Below are 25,713 nucleotides of genomic sequence, written 5' to 3' on the forward strand. Positions count from 1 at the left end.
CATTTTCTTATTTATTGCCACAGCCCCTCCAAATTTCATCAACCACCACCCTGAAGAGTCAACAGTTTTCAACTTTGAGACAAGTCCTTCTACCAGCGAAAAGATTATACTTGACAACAGGGCAGATTATAGTTAGCAATTTTTATCAATAAAGTATTTTTAATTAAGGTATATACATTATTTTTTATACATAATGCTATTTTACTCTTAGTAGACCTCAGTATAGTGTAATCAATTTTTTTGTTTGTTTTTTGTTTTTCGTGGACCAATCTAAGTTATTTATTTAAGCCATCTCCTACCATAAGCAAAGGGATGGAAGATCCGTATACTGGTCATCATTTGATACAAGTAGGGAAGGTGAGCTTAAGGTCCCATAGACTTTTCTGTCCGTGTGCAGAGTCATGGTCTAAACCAATGCTGTAGTCCCCCTGGGTGGTGGTCCAGGTTCTCTTTATTCATCTTCATAGCCGGTTGGAAGTGAATTCACGTGAGAGTTATGGAATAGAGTATGATTACCATCTCCCCAGGGAAAGGGCTTGGACCTGATGCGGAGATGGTGGTAGGCAACGAACTCGGGTCTCTCATGCTCTCTGTGATGCCACTTCAGGAAGACATTCAGCATGCTCACATCCATGCCAGAGAGCACTACGACGTAGGTGAGAGCCTTCCACATGCGAGCTGAGTCCTTCTCGCTGTGGGCGCCACTTGACATGGACCGCCCCAGCTGTGCCCCAGACCGACCTAGCAGCCCAGACAGATGGGACACAGCTACCACTGCCACTGCCATTTTAGATAGTGTAAACAACTTTTACATGCTCTGGGAAACCAAAAAAAAATAATTTTGCTAATTATTACAACATCCACTATATTGCAATGGTTTAGAACCAAACTTCCAATATTTGTAAGGTATGCTTTAGACACACAGATATACAATCTTCTATTGGCTGTGTTTCTCCAGAGAACCCTGAGTGATACAGATCTTGATACCAGGATGAAGTCCTTAAACATTTAAGTCACATATTTGTGTTTTCAGGGCCTGCTTGGACCTGATCATGTATATATCACCTCCACTTGGTGATGGATTGTTGGTGCACATATTGAAGTTTATGTCTTGCTGGGTGAGATAAAACCCAGTTCATGATGGACAGCTCAGATAACATGGTAAGAAGGTAGCCCACGGTTAAACATTCAGTCTACTAAGGTCCAGTAGCCAGCCAAGAGCATTTCTCAAAAGCATATTAATTATTCATGGATGATGTCAAGGCTTTGATCCAAAAACCTATTGTCCTGCACTCCAATTCAACTATGGCACCTGCCAAATACCCAAACATTGTACCTAACTGCCAATGACACTTTTAGCAACAATGCATCTACTGAATTATATGGCTGAGTGACAGAGCAGCTTGCATCTTATTGTGGGACCCACTCAAAAGTAGCAGGCTTTTTGGCTCACTTGGAAAATTAATGAGTCATAGCCAAACACATCTGCCATAAGAAGTGGCTGTGCAAATCTCTTAAATATAGACCACATCTTCGTTTCTGAAATTCAAGCAAATTTATCACAATATCCTTCTAAAATAGAGAAGACTTGTTATCTTTCCACATCTATTCCCAGAGAGAGGATAATCTATCAGGGAATGTGAAATGAGACCCCAGCCCCAGATTTGTTTTTAAATTAACTTTTATTATATCTTCTTCTTACTTTTATCTTTATATTTTTATTTATCTTTAATTTAATTTAATTTTATTATGTTATGTTAGTCACCATACATCATTAGTTTTTGATGTAGTGATCCATGATTCATTGTTTTTGTATAACACCCAGCGCTCCATGAAATATGTGCCCTCCTTAATATCTATCACTGGGCTAAAGATACCCCCACACTCCTCCCCTCTAAAACCCTCAGGTTGTTTCTCGGAGTCCATAGTCTCTCATGTTTAGCCATGCCCACCGATTCCACCCCCTTCATTTTTCCCTTCCTTCTCCTAATGCCTTCCATGCTATTCCTTATGTTCCACAAATAAGTGAAACCATATGATAATTGACTTTTGCTGCTTGAATTATTCCACTTAGCATAATCTTCTCCAGTCCTATCCATGTTGATGTAAAAGTGGGCTATTCATCCTTTCTGATGGCTGAGTAATATTCCATTGCCTATATGGACCACATCTTCTTTATGCATTCGTCTATTGAAGGGCGTCTCAGCTCTTTCCACAGTTTGGGTATTATGGACATTTCTGCTATAAACATTGGGGTGCATATAGCCCTTTTTTTCACTACATCTGTGTCATTGGTGTCAATACCCAGGAGTGAAATTGCTGGGTCATAGGGTAGCTCTATTTTTAATTTTTTTGAGGAAATTCCACACTATTTTCCAAAGTGGCTACACCTACTTGCATTCCCGCCAACAGGGTAAGAGGGATCCCCTTTCTCCACAATCTGTCCAACATTTGTTGTTTTTGCTTTGTGAATTTTTGCCATTCTAACTGGTATAAGGTGGTATCTCAATGTTTTAATTTGAATTTCCCTGATGGCTAATAATAATGAACATTTTTTCATATGCCTGTTAGCCATTTGTATGTCTTCGTTGGAGAAGTGTCTGTTCATGTCTTCTGCCCATTTTTGACTTGATTATTTGGTTTTTGAGTATTGAGTTTGAGAAGTTCTTTATAGATCTTGGAAATCAGTGCTTTGTCTGTAGTGTCATTTGCAAATATCTTCTCCCATTCTGTGGGTTGACTTTTTGTTTTGTTGACTGTTTCCTTTGCCATGCAGAAGCTTTTTATCTTGGTGAAGTCCCAAAAGTTCATTTTTGCTTTTGCTTCACTTGCCTTTGGAGATGTATCTTGAAAGAAGTTGCTGTGGCTAATGTCAAAGAGGTTATTGCTTATGTTCTCCTCTAGGATTTTGATGGATTCCTGCCTCAAAATGAGGTCTTTCATCCATTTTGAGTTTATCTTTGTGTAGGGTGTTAGAGAATAATCGAGTTTCATTCTTCTGCATGTGGCTGTCCAATTTTCCCAGCACTATTTATTGAAGAGACTGTCTTTTTCTCCATTGCATATTTTTTTCCTGCTTTGTTGAAGATTATTTGACCATAGAGTTGAGGGTCCATATATGGGCTCTCTATTCGGTTCCGTTGGTCTATTTGTCTGTTTTTGTGCCAGTACCCTGCTGTTTTGGTGATCATTGCTTTGTAATATACCTTGAAATTGGGCAACGTGATGCCCCCAGCTTTGTTTTTCTTTTTCAACATTTCTTGGTGACTCAGGGTCTTTTCTAATTCCATACAAATTTTAGGATTGTTTGTTCCAGCACTTTGAAAAATGTCATCGGAATTTTGATTGGGATGGCATTGAAGGTTTAGATTGCTCTGGATAGCATAAACATTTTAACAATGTTTATCTTCTGATCCATGAGCATGGACTGTTTTTCCATCTTTTTGTGTCTTCTTCAATTTCTTTCATGAGTGTTCTGTAGTTCCTAGAGTATAGATCCTTTCCCTCTTTGGTTAGGTTTATTCCAAGATATCTTATGGTTTTTGGTGCTATTGTAAATGGAATCGATCCCTCAATTTCTCTTTCTACAATTGCATTGTTAGTTTATAAGAAAGCAACTGATTTCTGTGCATTGATTTTGTATCCTGCCACATTACTGAATTGCTGTATGAGTTCTAGCAATTTAGGGGTGGAGACTTTTGGATTTTCCACATAAAGTATCATGTCATCTGTGAAGAGAGATTTTTGAATTCTTCTTTGCAATTTGTATACTTTCATTTCTTTTTGTTGTCTGATTGCTGTTGCTAAGACTTCTAGTACTATATTGAACAATAGTGGTGAGAGTGCTTGTTGTGTTGCTGATCTTAAGGGAAAAGCTCTCATCTTTTCCCCATTGAAAATAATATTCTCTGTGGGTTTTTCATAGATGGCTTTTATGATATTGAGGTATGTACCCTCTATCCCTATACTCTGAAGAGTTTTGATCAGGAAAGGATGCTGTACTTTTCTGCATCTATTGAGAGGATCATATAATTCTTGTTCTTTCTGTTGTTAATGTATTGTATCACATTGATTGATTTGTGGATGTTGAACCAAACTTGCAACCCAGGAGTAAATCCCACTTGGTCATGGTGAATAATCCTTTTCATGTACGGTTGGATCGTATTGGCTAGTATTTTGGTGAGAATTTTTGCATCCATGTTCATCAAGGATATTGGTCTGTAATTCTCCTTTTTTTGATGGGGTCTTTGTCTGGTTTTGGGATCAAGGTTATGGTGGCCTCATAAAACGAGTTTGGAAGTTTTCCTTCCTTTTCTACTTTTTGTAACAGTTTCAGGAGAATAGGTATTAATTCTTCTTTAAATGTTTGGTAGAATTCCCCTGGGAAGCCATCTGGCCCTGGGGGTTTGGTTTTTGGGAGATTTTTGATGACTGCTTCAATTTCCTTAGTGGTTATAGTCTGTTCAGGTTTTCTATTTCTTACTGGTTCTGTTTTGGTAGTTGATACATCTATAGGAATGCATCCATTTCTTCCAGGTTATCTAATTTCCTGGCTCATAATATGTTCTTATAATTGTTTGTATTTCTTTGGTGTTGGTTGTGATCTCTCTTCTTTCTTTCATGATTTTGTTGATTTGGGTCATTTCTCTTTTCTTTTTGATAAGTCTGGCCAGCAGTTTATCAATCTTGTTAATTCTTACAAAAAAACAGCTTCTAGTTTCGTTGATCTGTTCTACTGTTCTTTTGGTTTCTATTTCATTGACTTCTGCTCTGATCTTTATTATTTCTCTTCTCCTGCTGGGTTTAGGCTTTATTTGCTGTTTTTTCTCCAGCTCCTTTAGGTGTAGGGTTAGGTGGTGTATTTGAGACCTTTCTTGTTTCTTGAGAAAGGCTTGTATTGCTATATACTTTCCTCTTAGGACTGACTCTGCTGCATCCCAAAGATTTTGAACAGTTGTGTTTTCATTTTCATTGGTTTCCATGAATTTTTTAAATTCTTCTTTAATTTCCTGGTTGACCCATTCATTCTTTAGTAGGATGCCCTTTAGCCTCTATGTATTTGAGTTTTTTCCGACATTCCTCTTGTGATTGAGTTCTAGTTTCAAGCATTGTGATCTGAAAATATGCAGGGAATGATCCCAATCTTTTGGTACTGGTTGAGACCTAATTTGTGACCTAGGATGTGATCTATTCTGGAGAACATTCCATGCGCACTTGAGAAGAATGTGTATTCTTGCTTTGGGATAGAATGTTCTGAATATATCTGTGAAGTCCATTTGGTCCAGTGTTTCATTTAAAGTCTTTATTTCTTTGTTGATCTTTTGCTTAGATGATCTGTCCATTTCGGTAAGGGGGGTGTTAAAGTCCCCACTATTATTTTATTGTTGTCAATGTGTTTCTTTGCTTTTGTTATTAATTTCCTTATATAATTGGCTGCTCCCATGTTAGGGGCATAGACATTTACAATTATTAGATATTCTTGTTGGATAGACCCTTTAAGTAGGATAGTGTCCTTCCTTATTTCTTATTGCAGTCTTTGGTTTAAAATCTAATTTGTCTGATATAAGGATAGCCACCCCAGCTTTCTTTTGGTGTCCATTAGCATGGTAAATGGTTTTCCACCCCCTCACCTTCAATCTGGGGGTGTCTTTGAGTCTAAAATGAATCCTTTGCAGACAGCATATCAATGGGTCTTGTTTTTAAATCCAATCTGATAGTCTGTGTCTTTTGATTGGGGCATTTAGCCCATTTACATTCAGGGTAACTATTGAACGATATGAATTTAGTGCCACTGTATTGCCTGTAAGGTGACTGTTACTGTATATTGTCTGTATTCCTTTCTGGTCTATGCTGCTTTTAGGCTCTCTCTTTGCCTAGAGGATCCCTTTCAATATTTCTTGTAGGGCTGGTATCGTGTTTGCAAATTCCTTTAGTTTTTGTTTGTCCTGGAAGCTTTTTATATCTTCTTCCATTTTCAATGACAACCTTGCTGGATATAGTATTCTAGGCTGCATATTTTTCTCGTTTAGTGCACTGAATATATTATGCCAGTCCTTTCTGGCCTTCCAGGTCTCTGTGGATAGGTCTGTTGCCAATCTAATGTTTCTACCATTGTAGGTTACATATCTCTTCTCCTGACCTGCTTTCCGGGTTTTCTCTTTATCTCTGAGAATCGAAAGTTTTACTCTTAGATGTCGGGGAGTGGACATATTTATATTGATTTTGAGAGGGCTTCTCTGTTCCTCCTGGATTTTGATACCTGTTTCCTTCCCCAAATTAGGTAATTTGTCTGCTATAATTTGCTCCAATATACCTTCTGCCCCCCTCTCTCTTTTTCTTCTGGGATCCCAATTATTCTAATGTTGTTTCATCTTATGGTATCGCTTATCTCTCGAATTCTGCCCTCGTGATCCAGTAGTTGTTTATCTCTCTCTCAGCTTCTTTATTTTCCATCATTTGGTCTTCTATATCATGGATTCTCTCTTCTACTTCATTTATCCTAGCAGTTAGCGTCCCCTTTTTTATTGCACCTCATTAATAGCCCTTTTGATTTCGACTTGGTTAGATTTTAGTTCTTTTGTTTCTCCAGAAAAGGTTTCTTTAATAACTTCCATGCTTTTTTCAAGCCCAGCTAGTATCTTTAAAATCATGATTTTGAACTCTAGTTCTGACATCATACTAATGTTCATATTGAGTAGGTCCCTGGCAGTCGGTACTGCCTCTTGTTATTTTTTTTGAGGTGATTTTTTCCGTCTTGTCATTTTGTCCAGAGGAGAATAGATGAATGAGAGAACAAGATGCTAATGGGGTAACAATGTCCCCAGAAAATATACTTTAAACAAATCAGAAAGACCTGAAGAAAAAAGAAAAGAAAGGGAAAGAAAGAAAAAAGAAAAAGAAAAAGAGAAAAACAAACAAAAACAGAACAAAACAAAACAAAAAAACAGATTATGATCAATTATGATCAGACTGGTGCATAAATCAGTGCCACACACTGGATTTTGGGTGTATTTTGGTCTGTTAGAAAAAAGTGCCTCCCAAAATTTTAAAGAAAGAAAAACTGATCTATATGCAAAAGTAAGGGTTGATACAATGAAGGGATGGAATATGACTGTGAAGATGAAAATTATAAAAAAAATTATAAAATGAATTGATAAGATAAGTTGTTTGAAAAAAGAAAGTATAGGATTTTAAAAAAAGGGAGAGAATGTGATCAGGCAGGAAACTAGAACAAAGCCATACACTAGAGATTTAGGTTATATTTTGATCTGTTAGAAGAAACTGTATCTCAAAATTTTTAAAGAGTGTACAACTTATATATATATGCCAACAATAAGGTAACTACTATGAAGGGATAGAATATGACTCTAAAAATGAAAAATAAAAATGTTTTCTAAAAAAGGGATTGATAAGATGTTGGTTGAAAAAGGGAAAAAGAAAAATTAAAAAAACAAAAAGTTAAAAAAATTAACTTTGAAAGACTAAAAAATCATGGTTAAAAAACTATGGATTCTATGTGCAGTATTCTCCTAACTCTGGAGTTCTGCCTTTCTCATTGATCTGTAAACTTGGTCTTGGCTGGCTGTTCTTGCGGATCTTCTGTGTAGGGGCCTGTTGCTGTGGTTCCCGAATGTCTTTGCTGGAGGACAGTATCCAAAAGAACTTATGAAATTCAACACCCAAAAACAAATAATCCAATTCAAAAGTGTAGAAGACATGAACCGATATTTCTCCAAAGAAGAAATCCATGTGGCCAACAGATACATGAAAAGATGCTCATCATCACTTATAATCAGGGAAATGTAAATCTAAATGACAATGAGGTATCACCTCATACTTGTCAGAGTGGCAAAATGAGAACAAAACAAAACAAAAACAAAAACAAAAACAAATGAAAAAAACTCAAGAAACAATATTTGGCAAGGATGTGGAGAAAAAAGAACACTCATGCACTGTAGGTGGGAATGCAAACTGGTACAACCACTGTGGAAAACAGTATGGCAATTCCTCACAAAGTTATAAATAGAACTATTCTACTACCCAGAATTACCTTCCTGGGTATTTACACAAAGAATACGACAACACTAATTCAAAGGGATATATGAGCAGCATTATTTACAGTAACCAAGATGTGGAAGCTGCCCAAGTGTCCATCAGTTGATCAGTGGAAAAAGAAGATGTGGTATATATATACACAATAGAATATTACTCAGCCATAAAAATGTATGAAATCTTGCCATTTGCAACAACATGGATAGTTCTAGTGGGTATAATGCTAAGGGAAATTATCAGAGAAAGTTAAATACCATATGATTTCACTGATATGTGGAATTTAAGAAACAAAACAAACAAGCTAAGGGGAAAAATGAGAGAGACAAAGCAAGAAACAGACTCTTAATTATAGAGGACAAATTTGATGGTTACCAGAGGGGAGATAAGTGGGGGGTTGAATTAAATAAGTGACAAGGACTAAAGAGTGACTGGTGATGAGCACAGGGTGATGTATGGGACTGCTGAGTTACTATATTGTACACTTGAAACTAACATAACACTGTATGTTAACTAACTGTAATTAAAATAAAAACTTAAAAAATAGTGAAATAAGGAAGAAAATAATTGTTTAACATTTCTGTAAGAAAAACCTGTATGTTGCAGGGCAGGGAAGAATGAAACATGTTAAAAAAATGTGCCTTGTGAGGCAAATAATGAGACATGACTTTTAGTACTAAACATCTTAAATATTGGATTTGAAACTTAGAATAAATCCTGAAACTAGTCCTTAGCCTTCTCATATTCCAAGATTTTAGGCATGTGATATTTCTTTTTTTCTTTAATATTCTTTGATCCCATTTGTTTCCAATATACTATGTATATATGTCACCATTAGGGGTGGTTTGCAAAAGCAAAAATTAATGAAAAACATTTTTGCCAAATCACATTTGAAATCTCACTGTCCTTTTACCCATATGCAAAGAAATGTCTTGCTAGAGATGCTGCTTATCTATGGAATGCCATGTTTCTAGATTCCACCTGTTGGGATTTTATCCAAATTTCAAGGCCCAGATCAAATCCCAATTATTTCATAAAACTATCTGATCATTCTTATTAGATGTGATCTTTTCCTTTTCTGAACCCCTCCCCAATACATCTTTTAACTGACTCTTATGAGAGCTACTAGTGATTTTGTGTACTAGTTAACCCTCTAGTAAATATTCCTAATTGCTTCCTTTACTAAACTTTTACTGTATACTATTCATTTTAAATACACTAGGCACATTAGGAACATATTTAAATATCTTTGACATAAATGTAATACTATTTACATTTCAAAAATAAGAATTCAAAAATAATTAGAGATTAAGAAAATATATGCAATGTTTCAAAGTTTGTAAAGCATGGTACCTGGATTGAAATCTATGACATATGGATTAGAATCTAGGATTGTTCGTGTTTTCGTATTACTATGTATGTATTTAATTTTTAAGCTAAGAACTGGAAAATTTTATTATCACTGAAAATTTTATTTTATTATTTACCATTAAAATTGTCACTAGATCCAAATGAGTTCTAGCTTTTACTTATTTTTTTAAATTAACATATAATGTATTATCCATTTCATGGGTACAGGTCTGCGATTCATCAGTCTTACTCAACACCCAGCGCTCACCATGACACATACGCTCCCCAATGTCCACCATCCAGCCACCCCATCCCCTCATACCCCACCCCTCCAGCAACCCTCAGTTTGTTGCCTAAGATTAAGAGTCTCTTATGGTCTGTCTCCATCTCTAATTTTGTCTTATTTCATTTTTTCCTCTCTTCCCCTTTGATCCTCTGCCTTGTTTCTTAAGTTCTGCATATCAGTGAGATCGTATAATTGTCTTTCTCTGATTGACTTATTTCACTTAGCATAATACCCTCTAGTTCCATCCATGTCATTGCAAATGACAAGATTTCATTTTTTGATGGCTTCATAATATTCACACACACACACACACACACACACACACACACACACACACACCACATCTTTATCCACTCACCTGTTGATGGACATCTGGGCTCATTCCATAGTTTGGCTATTGTGTACATTACTGCTATAAACTTTGGGGTGCAGGTGCCTCTTCAGATCACTACCTTTGTATCTTTGGGGTAAATACCCAGTAATGCAGTTGCTGGGTCATAGGGTAGCTAAATTTCCAACTTTTTGAGGAACCAAAATATTAGCCAATAGGATCCAACCATACATTAAAAGCATTATTCACCACAACCAAGTTGGATTTATTCCTGGGCTGCAAGGTTAGTTCAACATCTACAAATCAACCAGTGTGATACACTACATAAATAAAAGAAAGGACAAGAACCATATGATCCTCTCAATAGATGCAAAAAAAGCGTTAGACAAAATATAGCATCCTTCCTTGATTAAAACTCTTCACAGTGGGGGGATAGAGGGTACATACCTCAATATCATGAAAGCCATCTATGAAAAACCCACAGAGAATGTCATTCTCAATGGGGAGAAATGGAGAGCTTTTCCCCTAAGGTCAAGAATACAACAGGGATGTCCACTATCACCACTGCTGTTCAACATAGTACTAGAAGTCTTAGCTTCAACAATCAGACAACAAAAACAAATAAAACCATCCAAATAGGCAAATAAGTCAAACTCTCACTCTTTGAAGATGATATGATACTTTATGTGGAAAACCTCAAGGACTCCACCCCAAAATTGCTGGAACTCATACGGAATTCAGTAAAGCGGCAAGATATAAAATCAATGCACAGTAATGAGTTGCATTTCTATACCCCAACAATGAGACAGAAGAAAGATAAATTAAGGAGTTGATCCCATTTACAATTGCAACACAAACATAAGATATCTAGGAATAAACCTAACCCAAGAGGCAAAAGATCTGTATTCAGAAAACTATAAAAAACCATGAAAGAAACTGAGGAAGACACAAAGAAATGGAAAAACATTCCATGTGCATGGATTGAAAGAATAAATATTGTTTAAATGTTTATGCTACCTAGAGCAATCTACATAGTCAATGCAATCCCTATCAAAATACCATCAACTTTTTTCACAGAACTGGAACAAATAATCCTAAAATTTGTATAGAACCAGAAAAGACCCTGAAAAACCAAAGGAATTTTAAAAAAGAAAACCAAAGCTGGTAACATCACAATTCCAGACTTCAAGCTCTATTACAAAGCTGTGTACAGCAACACAGTATGGTACTGGCACAAAAACAGACATCTAGATCAATGGAACAGAATAGAGAACTCAGAAATGGACCCTCAAATCTATGGTCAACTAATCAACAAAGCAGGAAAGAATATCCAATGGAAAAAACAGTCTCTTCAACAAATGGTGTTGGGAAAGTTGGACAGCCACATGCAGAAGAATGAAACTGGTCCATTTCCTTACACCATACACAAAAGTAGACTTAAAATGGATGAGAGACCTAAATGTGAGACAGGAATCCATCAAAATCCTGGAGGAGAACACAGGCAACAACCTCTTTGAGCTTGGCTGCTGCACCTTCTTGCTTGACACGTCCCCAAAGACAAGGGAAACATGGGACACCTGGGTGGCTCTGTCTGTTAAGCAACTGCCTTTGGCTCAGATCATGATCCTGGGGTCCTGGGATCGAGCCCCACAGGGAACCTGCTTCTCCCTCTCCTTCTGCCTCTCCCCCTGCTTGTGCTCTCTCTCTCTCTCTCTCTCTCTCAAATAAATAAATAAATGAATAAATAAAATCTTTAAGAAAAAAGAAACAAAAGCAAGGGAAACAAAGGCAAAAATGAGCTATTGGGATTCATCAGGATAAAAAGCTTTTGCACAGCAAAGACAGAACCAGCTGAGAGAATGGGAGAAGATATTTGCAAATGACATACCAGATAAAGGGCTAGTATCCAAAATCTATAAAGAACTTATCAAACTCAACACCTAAAGAATAAATAATCCAATCAAGAAATGGGCAGATGACATGAACAGACATTTCTGCAAAGATGATGTCCAAATGGCCAATAAACATATGAAAAAGTGCTCAACTTCACTCATCATCAGGGAAATATAAATCAAAACCACAATGAGATGCCACATCACACCAGTCAGAATGGCTAAAATTAATAAGTTAGGAAATGACAGATGTTGGCAAGGATGCAGAGAAAGTGGAAACCTCCTACACTGTTGGTGGGAATGCAAGTTGGTGTAGCCACTCTGGAAAACAGTATGGAGATTCCTCTAAAAGTTGAAAATATTACTCTATTTATAAAATTATGGCCTATTATGCTCTGTGTACACAGAAGACAGATACATAACCCAATAAAGTGAGGAAAGGAAGTTTATCCAAGTATTCCTGGAAGGAAAAAAATATATAGGCTCCTTAATAGGCCAGAATTGTTTCATAGTCATCCTTGAAATTTTTGCATTGCTTAACTCAACATCTTGTGGATAGTGGGTGCTTAAAATTACTTTTTTGAGTTAGATCAAATGGTATTATTTTTTTCCCCTGGGTTTTCCACTGAGGTGTTTGGACTTTGATTTTCATTTGAGCAATAATTCTCTACATACATGAATTAGTATCAGTACCAGCTTTATAGAAAATGTCAACAGAGGTAAATGCCTTTCCCATTTGCTTTCTTAGTAGCACCAACCAACTCGAAAGACTTGTAGATATAGTGAATTGGCACTCAACATCCATTCCAACATTTCTATACTGTAGAGATTGGAAAGCTAGAAATAATCTAAAAACAGCAGTAAGATACCACTACATACCAGTTAGACTGGATAAAAAAAAAAATTGACAATAACAATTGTTGGTAAGGATGTAGACTTACAGTAATTCCAATTTGTTGCTAGTGGGAATATAAATTATACAGCTACTTTAGAAGGCAATTTAACAGTTTCTTATAAAGTTAAACCTAATCATACCATATGGCTCACAAATCCCACTTCTACATATTTACCCTAGTGAATTGAAAACTTATGTTTACACAGAGACTTGAACACAAAAAGCTGCTGTTAATAGTAACTTTATTGTCACCAAAACAGGAAGCAATTGAGTGAATTGATAAACAAACTGATACATCCATACAATGAAATACTGTTCATTAATAAAAAAAGAGTAACTCAACAACCAAAGAACAAATGATCCAATCAAGAAATGGGCAGAAGACATGAACAGACATTTTTCCAAAGAAGACATCCAAATGGCCAACAGACACATGAAAAAGTGCTCCACATCACTCGGCATCAGTGAAATCCAAATCAAAACCTCAATGAGATACCACCTCACACCAGTCAGAATGGCTAAAATTAACAAGTCAGGAAATGACAGATGTTGGTGAGGATGTGGAGAAAGTGGAACCCTCTTACACTGTTGCTGGGAATGCAAGCTGGTGCAGCCACTCTGGAAAACAGCATGGAATTTCCTCAAAAAGTTGAAAGTAGAGCTACCATACGACTCAGCAATTGCACTACTGGGTATTTACTCCGAAGATACAAATGTAGGGATCTGAAGGGGTATATGCACCCCGATGTTTATAGAAGCAATGTCCACAATAGCCAAACTGTGGAAAGAGCCAAGATGTCCTTTGACAGATGAATGGATAAAGATGAGGTGGTATATATATACAATGGAATATTATGCAGCCATCAAAAGGAATGAAATCTTGCCATTTGCAACAACGTGGAAGGAACTGGAGGGTATTATGCTGAGCGAAATAAGTCAATCAGAGAAAAACATGTATCATATGACCTCAGTGATATGAGGAATTTTTAATCTCAGGAAACAAACTGAGGGTTGCTGGAGTGGTGGGGGGTGAAAAGGATGGGGTGGCTGGGTGATAGACATTGGGAAGGGTATGTGCTATGGTGAGTGCTGTGAATTGTATAAGACTGTTGAATCACAGACCTGTACCTTGGAAAGAAATAATACACTATATGTTAAAAAATAAAAAGAAGATAGTAGGAAGGGAAAAATGAAGGGGGAATATCGGAGGGGGAGATGAACCATGAGAGACTATGGACTCTAAGAAACAAACTGAGGGTTCTAGAGGGGAGGGGGGTGTGGGGATGGGTTAGCCTGGTGATGGGTATTAAAGAGGGCACGTACTGAATGGAGCACTGGGTGTTATATGCAATGAATCATGGAACACTACATCAAAAACTAATGATGTAATGTATGGTGATTAATATAATAAAATAAAATAAATAAAATAAATAAATAAAAAAGAGTAAACTATCAATCCACATAAAATGTATCTTAAATGCATTTCTTTCAAAGTGAAAAGAGATAGTCTGAAAATGCTACATACTCCCTGATATTCATTTACACTCCATATTCTCTTTATATAATATTCTGGAAAAGATAATATATAAGGAGAGGAAACAGATAAGTAGTTGCCAGGGTTTCAAGGAGGAGTTAATGCGTAAGGAGAAGTACAGAGAATTTGTTTTAGAGCAAATGGTGCAAAACTAATATTCATGGTACAGTAATGGTGAGTACATGATATATGCATTTGTCAAAACCCATGGACCTTTATAGTACAACACTGTGAATGTTAATGCAAGTAAATTAAAGAAAAAATACATTGGGAGGTCAAAATATTTCCGGATGGAATGTGGATTATGAGAAAATATTATTTAGGGTGGGGTGTAAAAGATGGCAGAGTAAGAGAACCCTAAGCTCACACCATCCCACTTTACAACTAGATATCACTCACATCCAATTCATTAAGCCAGAGAGCAATCTGAAGATATTTGCCAAAACAAACTTCACAACTAAATGTAAAGAAGCTGCATTAGAGAAGTTAAGAAGGGCAGAAATGGTGGTCTAGAGCTGCCTGCAGGAAGGAGGAAGTTGCAGTTGTTGAGAGGGGTAAGCACCAGGGAGCCCACACAAAAAATGAATCTCCATAACTTCTGGCCTTGAAAACCAGGTGTGCTGAATTCTGTGAGTTTGCATAACCAGTGGGACTTGGAGCCTGGAGCTGTAAAAGTCTGCCAATGCAGCTCTGGGTGAAATGGGAGGGAAAGTCTGGAGGGTCAGTGATAACAGGATCCCTGCCTTTAAAGAGAAAACAGCCTGAGGAGAGGAAACATAGAAGCCACAGCTTGTACAATCGCAAGGAGATCTGTTTATACTGATTTTGGAGGATGTTGGGGGACTCCTCAGGGAACATTTTCATTTTTATTTTTATTGTTATGTAATCATGTCTTCAGGGAACAAAGGAGAGCTGGAGGGCACCATATTAATCCTCCACCCCTCAGCATAAACACTGAGCCACCTGCAAGAGGCAGTACTGCACAGACACTTGCTACGAAGCAGCTAGAAGTGCATGCCCCATGAGTTCTCCTGAAGACTCCCCAACCTCAAGCCTGCTGACCTTTGCTGTGGGCTCAGCACAAACTTTGCTAACACTGTGGCACACCCTGCCCAGTAAGCCTCATGTATAGACATCCTGCATGCAGTAGCCTCGCTCAGTGTCCAACAACCATGCACACAAATGCCACTTGCTGTGCTTTGCCACTGGGCACACAGATGCCTTACCCAGCTGCTGCTCACACAGATACTGAATGCCCCGGCCATTGCTGTTGCTGTGCACCACACCCTAGGCTGCCACTGAGCTTTGAAAATTAGTGTTAGGACTAGTGGCTCAGTGCAATATTACTAAGGCTACTTGAACCCACGCAGCTGCCACACACCTCCAGCCACCTCTGCACTCCTTGCCTAGCCTCGGGGTGCACAAATGCTGTGAAAAGCACCCAGGCCCATGTGCCCCTTCTTCAACCCTCTCAGCCTTGTGCCTTGCCCACAGCCACTGTCATTAACAGGCACAGTGTCTGTGCCCACCACTGAGCTTAGGGGAACCCAGCCTGGGACTAGGGATTCAATACAAATATTGCTAGCCCTACTGCCTGACTCTGGAACTGTCCAGTGGTCACTCCCTCTCAGAGCCAGCCTGCTGGGGACTCATTAACACCACAGAGAGCAAGTGCAGTCTACAACAGGTAGAGAGTCAGTGCAGAAGTCTGTATTGTGTTGTGATGAGCACTATGTGTTATATGCAACTAAGGAATCATTGAACATTATATCAAAACTAATGATGTACTATACTGTGGCTAATTGAACATAATAAAGAAAAATAAATGCATTAACCATTGAAAAAAATGAAAGGGAGAGCTACACGGACACAATAGCAGCACACTAGCACATACATGAGACTCCTTGGAAATACCATGTTGTGGTGAACAGGGCACACAGAACTACAAAGCACTACAGAACCTCTTCTTCATAAAGCCACTACTTTCAAGAGCAGAAGATGTAGCTGACATTCCTAACATACAGAAACAGACACAGAGATATAGAAAAAAAAAAAGGAGAAAACAGAGGAATTTGTCCCAAATGACAGAACATGACAAAATCATAGCAGGAAATCTAAGCAAAAAATAAATAACTAGTATGCTTATTAGAGAATTTAAAGTAATAATCACAAAGATACTCACTGGACTGGAGAAAAGAGTAGAAGACATCAGTGAGACATTTAACAAAGAGATAAAAAATAACTAATCAAAGATGAAGAAATAAATAAATGAAATTAAAACAATAGATGGAGTAGTCAGTAGGCTACAGGAAGCAGAGGGACATATCTGCATACTGGAAGATAGAATAATGAAAAGTAATCAAGTTGAACAGATGAGAGACAACAGACACTACATACAGAGAATAGACATAGGGAACTCAGTGACTCTATCAAGCATAATAGCATTCACATTCTAGGGATCCTAGAAGAAGAGAGACAAAGGTTGGCATAAAATTTATTTGAGGAAATAGTAGCTTAAAACTTCCCTAATCTGGGGAAGGAAACAGATATCCAGATCCAAGAGGTACAAAGAAATCCCAACAAAATCAACAAAAGCAGATATCCACATCCAGACATACTGTAATTAAAATGTAAAATGTAGTGATAAAGAAAAACAAAATAAAAGCACAAGACAAAAGAAGACAGTCACATACAAGAGAAAACCCATGAGGCTATCGGTGTTGTTGTTGTGTTTTGTTTTTTTTTCCCAGCAGCAAATTTGCAGACCAGAAGGGAGTGGTATGATATATCAAAGTGCTGAATGGGAAAAATCTACAGGCAAGAATGCTCTCTCCAGCAAGGCTATCATTCAGAATAGAAAGAGAGAGAAAGAGTTTCTCAGACACAAACTAAAGGAGCTCATGACCACTGAACCAGCCCTTCAAGAAATATTTAAAGGACACTTTGAGTGAAAAGTAAAGGCCACAAGAGAAATTATGAAAAGTAAATAACACAAAAGCAGTAAAAATATTTTTTTGTTAAATAACAAGAAAGAAACTCACAAAGTAAAAGGATATAAAATATGACACGATATACCTAAAAGGTGAGGAGGAGAGGAGTAAAGAATGGGATCAAACATAAATGAACATCAACTTAATACAGACTGCTACATGCAAAAGATATTATATAAAAGGCTAATGATAAACACAAATCAAAAATCACTAATAAATATTCAAAGAATAAAGGGAAATAAATCCAAATACATCACTAAAGGAAATGAGCGAACCATGAGAGAAAGATAAGAAAAGATCGGAGAAAAACTACAGAAACAACCATAAAACAAGTAATAAAATGGCAATAAATATATACCTATCAATGATTACTTTGAGGGCGCCTGGGTGGCTCAGTTGGTAAAGTGACTGCCTTCGGCTCATGTCATGATCCTGGAGTCCCGGGATTAAGTCCTGCATCGGGCTTCCTGCTCAGCAGGGAGTCTACTTCTCCCTCTGACCCTCTTCCCTCTCGTGCTCTCTATCTCTCATTCTCTCTCTCTCAAATAAATAAATAAAATCTTAAAAAATAATAATTACTTTGAAAGTAAATGGACTGGGGTGCCTGGGTCGCTCAGCTGGTTAAGCATCTGACACTTGGTTTTGGTTTAAGTCATAATCTCAGGGTCATGAGATCGAGCCCCATATCAGGCTTAAAGCTGGGTGTGGAGCCTGCTTAAGATTCTTTCTCTCCCTCTCCCCTGCCACTCCCCCGACTCTCTCACTATCTCTCATTTCCTCTCAATAAATAAATAAATGTATGTAAATGGGCTAAACATTCCTATCAACAGACATAGGTGACAGAATAAACAAAAAGACCCATATATATGCTGTTTAGAGGAGTCTCATTTTAGACCTAAAGAAAACTGCAGATTCAAAGTGAGGGGATGGAAAAATATTTCTCATTTAATGGATGTCAAAAGAAAGTAGAAGTATCAATACTTATATCAGGAAAAAAATAGATTTTAAAAAAGAGTACAGTAACGAGACAAAGAAGGACACTATATAATAACAAGGTGACAACAAGAAGATATGACAATTATAAATATATATGCTCCCAACATGGGAGAACTCATATACGTAAGAGATAATAACAAACATAAAGGAACTAATCAATTGTAATACAATAAAAGTAGGGTATTTTAGCATCCCAATTACATTGATGGACAGATCATCCAACCAATAAATCAACAAGGAGACAGTGGCTGTGAATAACACACTGGACCAGATGGATTTAACAAATATATAGAGAACATTTCATCCTAAAACAGTAAAATACATATTATTTCAGGTTCACACCAAACATTCTCCAGAATAGATCACATATTTGGTCACAAAAAAAGTCTCAACAAATTCAAAAAGATCAAAGTTATAACACGCATCTTTTCTGACTACATAACGATGAAACTAGAAGTCAGTCACAAGAAAAAATCTGGAAAGACCACAAAAACACTGGGGTAAATACCATTCTACTAAACAATGAATGGGTTCTGCAAGAAATCAAAGAATAAATTAAAAAGTACATGGAAACAAATGAAAATTAAAACACAGTGGTTCAAAATCTTTGGGATGTGGCAAAAGTGGTTCTAATAAGGAAGTTTATAGCAATACAGGACTATCTCAAGAACCAAGAAAAATCTCGAATAAGCAACCAAACCTTACACCTAAAGGAGCTAAAACAAGAAGAACAAACAAAACCCAAACCAGCAGAAGGAAGGAAAAATAAAGATTAGAACAAAAATAAATTATATAAAAACTAAACAAACAAAAACCAGTAGAACAGATCAATGAAACCAGGATCTGGTTCTTTGAAAATACAGACAAAACTCATAAAACTCTACCCAGACTCATTAAAAAAATTTAAAAGGACTCAAATAAAATTAAAAATGAAAGAGGAGAAATAACAAACATCAAAGAAATACAAAGAAGTGTAGGAGAACAGTATGAAAATTTATATGACAACAAATTAGACAATCTAGAAGAAATGGGTAAATTCCTAGAAACATACTGCATACCAAAATTGAAGGAAGAAGGAATAGGAAACTAGAATAGACTAATTACTATCAAGGAGACTGAGTTAGTAATCAAAAAGCTACTAACGAGAAAAAGTCCGAGACCAAACAGGTTCACAGGTGAATTCTACCAAACATTTAAAGAAAAGATAACACCTATTCTTCTCAAACAACTTCAAAAAATAGAAGGAAAGGGAAAATTTCTAAATTCATTCTATGAGGCCAATATCACCCTGATAGTAAAACCAGATAAAGACACCACAATAAAAGAGGAATGAAGGCCAATATCTTGGATATGCATAGATGCACAAATCATAAAAAAATACTAGCAAACCAAATCCATGAATACATTAAAAACAATATTCACCACGATCAAATGGGATTTATTCCTGGTATGTAGTGCTTATTCAATATTCACAAATCAAACGAGATGATACATCAGAACAATAAGAGAAAGTATAAAAAGCATATGATCATTTCAATAGATGCAGAAAAACATTTGACAAAGTACAGCATCCATTCATGATTAAAGCCCCAACAAAGTAGGTTTAGAGGGAACATAATTCAACATAGTTAGGGCATATATGAAAAACTCAAAGAGAACAACATACTCAATGAGGAAAAACTGAGAGCTTTTCCCTTAAGTTCAGGAACAAAACAAGGATGTCCACTCTCACCACTTTTATTCAACATAATACTGAAGTCCTAGCCACAGCAGTTAGACAACAAAAAGAAATAAAAGGCAACCAACTTGGTAAGGAAGAAGTAAAATTTCCACTACCTATAGAAAACACTGTAAGATATATAGAAAATGAAAATTTACATGAAAAAAAACTACTAAAATAAATGAATTCAGAAACACTGCAGGATAAAAAAAATCAATGAGCAAAAATCTGTTGCATTTCTATTCACTAATAATGAAGCAGCAGAATGAGAAGTCAAGAAAATAATCCCATTTACTACATTTTTTAAAAATTTAAAATCAATTAACATACAGGGTATTATTAGTTTCAGAAGTAGAGTTTAGTGATTCATCAGTTGCAAATAACACCCAGTGCTCATTACATCAAATGCCCTCCTTAATGCCCATCACCAGTTACTACATCCCACCCATCCACCTACCTTCCAGGATGCCTCAATTTGTTTCCTAGAGTTGAGAGACTCTTATGGTTTGTCTTCCTCTCTGATTTCATCATAATTTATTTTTCCTTTCCTTCCCTTATGTTCATCTCTTTTGTTTCTTAAATTCCACATATGAGTGGGGCGCCTGGGTGGCTCAGTCGTTAGGCATCTGCCTTCGGCTCAGGTCATGATCCCAGGGTCCTGGGATCAAGCCCCACATTGGGCTCCCTGCTCCACGGGAAGTCTGCTTCTCCCTCTCCCACTCCCCCTGCTTGTGTTCCCTCTCTCGCTGTGTCTCTCTGTCAAATAAATAAAATCTTAAAAAAAAAATTCCACATATGAGTGAAATCATGATATTTGTCTTTCTCTGACTTGTTTCACTTAGCATAATATCTTCTAGTTCCATCCACATCATTGCAAACGGCAAGATTTCATTCTTTTTGATGGCTGAATAATATTCCATTAATTATTAATTAATTATTTATTTATATACACACCACATCTTCATTTTCCATCCACCTGTTTTTTTAAGATTTTATTTATTTATTTGACAGAGAGAGACACAGTGAGAGAGGGAACACAAGCAGGGGAAGTGGGAGAGGTAGAAGCAGGCTCCCCGCAGAGCAGGGAGCCTGATGTGGGACTCGATTCCAGGACCCTGGGATCATGACCTGAGCCGAAGGCAGTCACTTAACTGACTGAGCCATCCAGGCGCCCCCATTCACCTGTTGATGGACATCTGGGCTCTTTCCCTATTTTGGTTATGGTGAGCATTGCTCCTATAAATATTAGGGTGCATGTATACCTTCAATTACTATGTTTGTACACTTTGGATAAATACCTAGTAATGCAAATGCTGGGTTGTAGGGTAGCTCTATTTTTTAACTTTTTGAGGAACCTCCATACTATTTTCCAGAGTGCCTGTATCAGTTTGCATTCCCACCAACAGTGTAAGAGTGTTCTCCTTTCACCACATCTTCACCAACATCTGTTGTTTCCTGAGTTATTCATTTTAGCTATTCTGAATGGTATGAGGTGGTATCTCGTTGTGGTTTTGATTTGTATTTCACTGATGCTGAGTGACGTTGAGGATTTTTTGATGTGTCTTTTGGCGATTTGTATGCCTTCTTTGGAGAAATGTCTGTTTATATATTCTGTGCATTTCTTGACTGGATTTCTTGGTTTTTATGTGTTGAGTTTGATAAGTTCTTTAAAGTTTTTAGATACTAGCCCTTTATCTGATAAGACATTTGCAAAAATCTTCTTCCATTCTGTAGGTTTTCTTTCAATTTTATTGACTGTTTCCTGTGCTGTGCAAAAGCTTTTTATCTTGATGAAGTCCTAATAGTTCATTTTTTATTTGTTTTCCTTGCCTTTGAAGAGGTGTCTAGGAAGAATCTGCTGTAGCCGAGGTCAAAGTGATTGCAGTTCCTTCCTCAGCAGGGAGCCTGCTTCTCCCTCTGCCTGCTTCTCCCTCTGCTTATTAAAAAAAAAAGTAATATTCCTTTTCAGCTTTCCTATATGGCTTTTATGATATTAAGGTATTTTCCTCTATCCCTATTCTGCAGAGAGTTTTTATCAAGAAAGATTCTGTATTTAGACAAATGCTTTTTCTGCATCAATTGAGAGGATCATATGGTTCTTGTCCTTTCTTTTATTAATGTGGTATACTCATTAACTGATTTGCAGATTTTGAACAACCCTTGCAGCCCAGGAATAAATCCCACTTGGTCATGGTGAATAATACTTTTAATGTACCATTGGATCTTATTGGCTAGTATCATGGTGAGAATTTTTGAATCCATGTCATCAAGGATATTGGTTTGTAATTCTTTTTGATATGGTCTTTCTCTTGTTTTGGTATCGAGGTAATGCTGGAATCATAGAATGAGTTTGGAAGCTTTCCTTCCATTTTTATTTTTTTGGAACAGCTTCAGAAGAATAGGCATCAATTCTTTAAATGATTGGTAGAATTCTGCTGGAGGAGCATCTGTCTCTGGACTCTTGTTTGTTGGGAGAATTTTGATTTCTGCTTTAATTTCCTTGCTGGATATGGATCTGTTCAGGTTTTCTAGTTCATCCTGTTTCAGTTTGGGTAGTTTATAGGTTTCTAGGAATGCATCTATTTCTTCCAGATGCCTAATTTGTTGGCATATAATTGCTCATAACATTCTCTTATAATTGTTTGAATTTCTTTGGTGTTGGTCATGATCTCTCCTCTTTCATTTATGATTTCATTAATTTGGTTCATTTCTCTTTTCTTTTTATAAGTCTGGCTAGGGGATTATTGATCTTATTTTTTTTCAAAGAACCAACTCCTAGTTTCATTGCTCTGTTCTACTATTCTTTTGCTTTCTATATCATTGATTTCTGCTCTAATTTTATATTTCTCTTCTCTTCCTGGATTTAGGCTTTATGTGCTGTTCTTTATACAGTTCCTTTACATATAAAGTTAGATTGTGTATTGGGACTTTTCTTCTTTCTTGATAAAGGCCTGTATTGCTATATACTTCCTTCTTAACACAGCCTTTGCTTCATTCTAAGGGTTCTGAACTGTCGTGTTTTCATTTTCATTTGTTCCCATATAGTTTTTAAAATTCTGCTTTAACTTCCCAGTTGACACATTCATTCTTTAGTAGGATTCTTTTTAACTTTAATGTATTTTGTGTTCCTTACAGATTTTCTCTTGTGACTGAGTTCAAGTTTTAAACATTCTGGTCTGAAAATATGCAGAGAATAATCCCAACCTTTTGGTAACAGTTGAGACCTGATTTGTGACCCAGGATGTGTTCTAGTCTGGAGAATGTTCCTTATCCAGTAGAGAAGATTGTGTATTCTGTTGCTTTAGGATGAAATGCTCTGAATATATCTGTGAAGTCCATCTGGTCCAGTGTGTCATTCAAAGCCCTCATTTCCTGTTAATCTTCTGCTTAGATGATCTGCCCAGTGCTGTGAGTGGTGTGTTACAGTCCTCTACTGTTTTTTGTATTATTATCAATGTGTTCTTTTAATTTTGTTATTAATTGGTTCATATAATTGACTGCTCCCATGTTACAGTCATAAATATTTACAATTGTTAGATCTTATTTTTTGGATAGACCCTTTTATTATGATATAGTGTGCTTCTTCATCTCTTATTACAGTCTTTGTTTTAATAATTTTTCTGATATAAAGATTGCTACTCCAGCTTTCCTTTGATGTCTTTTAGTGTGATAAGTGGTTCTTCACCCCCTCATTTTCAATCTGGTGGTGTGTTTGTGTCTAAAATGAATCTCCTGTAGACAGTATATTTATGGGTCTTGTTTTTTTATCCACTCTCATACCCTGTGTCTTTTGATTGAATCATTTCATCCATTTATATTCAAAGTAACTATTGAAAGATATGAATTTTGTGCCATTGTATTACCTGTAAAGTTTCTATAGATTGTTTCTGTTCCTTTCTGGGTTTTGTTATTTTTGGGCTCCCTCTTCATGCAAAGGATCCCCTTTAATATTTCTTGCATGGCTGGTTCAGTGTTCACAGATTCCTTTAGTTTTTGTTTGTCCTGGAAACTATCTCTCCTATTCTGAATGACAGCTTTGCTGTATAAAGCATTCCTGGCTGCATATTTTTCCCATTTAGCATTTTGAAAATATGGCCAGTCCTTTCTGGCCTGACAGATCTCTGTGGGCAGGTCTGCTTCCAGGATTATGTTTCTACCTTTGTAGGTTAAGGACTTCTCATCTTGAGCTGCTTTCAGTGTTTTCTCTGAAATTTGCAAGCTTCACTACGTGTGGAGGTGTTGACCTAATTTTGTTGATTTTGATGGGGCTTCTCTGTGCCTCCTGGACTTGAATGCCTGTTTCCTTCTCCAGATTAGGGAAGTTCTCAGCTATAATTTGTTCAAATAAACCTTCTGCTTCCCCCCTCCTTTCCTGGGACTCCTATTATTCTATTACTATTTTGCTTTATAGTATTCCTGATTTCTCCAATTCTCCCTTCATGATCCAGTAGTTAAACACTCCATTTCTTTTGTCATTATATCATTGACTTTTCTTCTTCCTCATTTATTCTAGCAGTTGGAACCTCCATTTTTGACTACATCTCACTAATAGTATTTTTAATATTGCCTTGATTAGATTTTATTTCTTTTATTCTACTGTAAAGGATTCTCTACTGTCTTCTATGATTTTTTCAAACTCAGGTAGTATTTTTATAATCATTGTTTTGAATTCTAGTTCTGACATATTACTTATATCCATATTGATTAAATCCCTAGCAGTGAGTACTGCCTCCTGTTCTTTCTTTTTGGTGAGTTTCTATGTCTCCTCATTATGTCCAGACATTAATAGATGAAAGAGAGAGAAAAGACAAAAATAGCAACAACAACACTAGAAAAATATGAACAAAACAAATCAGAATAATACAAAAACAACACAAAATAAGAGAAAACAAAAAAGAATTAAAACAGAACAATAAACTAGATCCTGGGTGTATTTTGGTCTGTTTGTTAAAAGAAACTAGATTCCAGTAGGAAAGAAAGAAAAACTTACATATTTACAAAAATAAATTAAAATGTAATGAAAGGAAACCAAAACTTAATGTACATTAATTTTTGGAAACATTAATATAAGAATAAAAGTTTAAAAAGAATTTAAAAAGAAATAACTGATACAATAAGAAAGTAACTGAAGAAAAAGCTAAAACTGAAAGACTAAAAATAATAATAATAATAAAAGCCCATGAATGTTATATTCTGTTTCCCTAAGAGTTGAAGTTTTGCAGTTCTCTATGATCAGTAAACTTGGTATAAGCCAGTTGTTCTTGCTAGTCTTCTGGGGGAGTGACCTGTTGCACTGATTCTCAGGTGTCCTTGCCCTGGTGAAATTGCACCTCGCTTGCCAGGGGGCTGTGCTCAGTGTAAGTGACTCAGGATTGCACTGTGGTGCTGTTTTTTTCCCTGAAGGTTTTCAGCACTGATGGAGTATGAAAATGGTAATGCTCCAATCTCTAACCCAGGAGCTGAAAGTTCATGCCCCCCACTCTTCAATGAGCCCCCACACAAAAGCAGTCAACCACTCTAGTCTCCCTGGTTTTCATCCAAATTCTGTAATCACCCAGTCTGTGATTGTTTTTATCTCAGGCATGTGACCCAGTGTCAGTATGATACATTGTGTAAAAAACCTGAAAGACTCCACCAAAAAATTGTGAGAACTAATGCATGGATTCTGCA

General features: G+C 36.7%; 2 pseudogenes; both read right to left on the reverse strand.

The window, feature by feature from the left end:
• Positions 1-268: 268 nt before the first annotated feature.
• The window catches only part of LOC112822662 (cytochrome c oxidase subunit 6A1, mitochondrial pseudogene), an 824,062-nt pseudogene continuing 798,617 nt past the window's right edge, over positions 269-25,713 (reverse strand).
• LOC112813676 (cytochrome c oxidase subunit 6A1, mitochondrial pseudogene) lies at positions 392-787 on the reverse strand (annotated as a pseudogene).

This window comes from Callorhinus ursinus, unplaced genomic scaffold (assembly GCF_003265705.2).
Source record: "Callorhinus ursinus isolate GAN/ISIS: 27379988/994484 unplaced genomic scaffold, GSC_fseal_2.0 scaffold40, whole genome shotgun sequence".
NCBI classification, from domain to species: domain Eukaryota; kingdom Metazoa; phylum Chordata; class Mammalia; order Carnivora; family Otariidae; genus Callorhinus; species Callorhinus ursinus.